Below are 1,354 nucleotides of genomic sequence, written 5' to 3' on the forward strand. Positions count from 1 at the left end.
ATATGTATATAAATATCAAAAACTGAGATATGGCCGTGTATATACATGTGCTAGTACACAGCACTGTAGCGCCGCACACATACACACACACACCCCTTGAAGAGGCACAACCATCCCGTCACTTTGAATCTTCTTATGTTGACATGACAGATGCGTCGATTCTGGACACTATTCATATCCACATAAAGATACTCATGAACGCACAGGTGTACACACTCGGACTCAGTCTCCGTCGGAAGCCATTCACACTCAACACGGACGATATACAGGGCACGTATACATATGAACACATGTACATCTTTGAGTGTATATATGGGCGTAGGACATATGTGTATAGATGCATATGGTACATGTGTCGATGCATGCATGTACCATGCTTGAGTGCGTATATGACTTACTTGTCGGAGAAGTTTATGTGCAGAGCCCGCTTCATCTTCTGTGCATACGCCTGGGCCAACCGTGTGATCAACTCGACCTATGTATGAGACATCAATGATGGTAGGAATGGCTATGTAGGTATGTGTGGAATGAGACTGTATATACGAACACGCGTATACATGCGCACCCACAAAGAGTGATACATAACAACCAGTGATAGTTGGAATAGACAAGTAGGTATGTGTGTCAAGCGACTGTATGCGCATACACACATATGCATATGCACGCACACAGAGTGACACGTGGCAACAACAATAGTATGTATAGACAGGTGGGTATGTGCGTTAAACGACTGCATGCGCATACACACATATACACACGCACATACAGAGTGGTATGTCAGTAGGTATGGGAGGTCACACACGAACATGTACGTACACGTGCACACACCTGGACACATGCTTAAATGTATACACGCACGTTTTCAACACAAATGTGATCTTACGTACATATGTAGAGACAATCACGTCAACCTTTTCAACACAAATGTGATCTACGTACATATGTATAGACAATCACGTCTCGTAGGACAGATATGGATACGCGCGCAAGTGTACGGGCACATTACAGACTATAGGCATGTGCACGTGTGGAGATAACGAGGACAAGCGCGTTCCAGAGGAAAACCAGAAAGACCAGAATACAAACGGTTGGATAGTCACTTATAATAGGCTTTTGTAAGAAACTTAAACCAAGTTGAAACGAGCGATAGATGCCAGACAAAATAAAACTTATGGTTGTTGCCAGAGAGCAGTACAGAAAATGAAGGCAGCCACGATTAGTTTATAGTTATAAAAATCTTGTGGTGCTAACGGGTAAGTATCCATACTCCTATACATATACATATATATATATATATATATATATATATATATGTGTGTGTGTGTGTGTATGTGTGTGTGTNTAGTATACTATA

The sequence above is a fragment of the Sphaeroforma arctica genome, assembly GCF_001186125.1.
Source record: "Sphaeroforma arctica JP610 unplaced genomic scaffold supercont1.872, whole genome shotgun sequence".
In the NCBI taxonomy this organism is placed as follows: Eukaryota; class Ichthyosporea; order Ichthyophonida; genus Sphaeroforma; species Sphaeroforma arctica.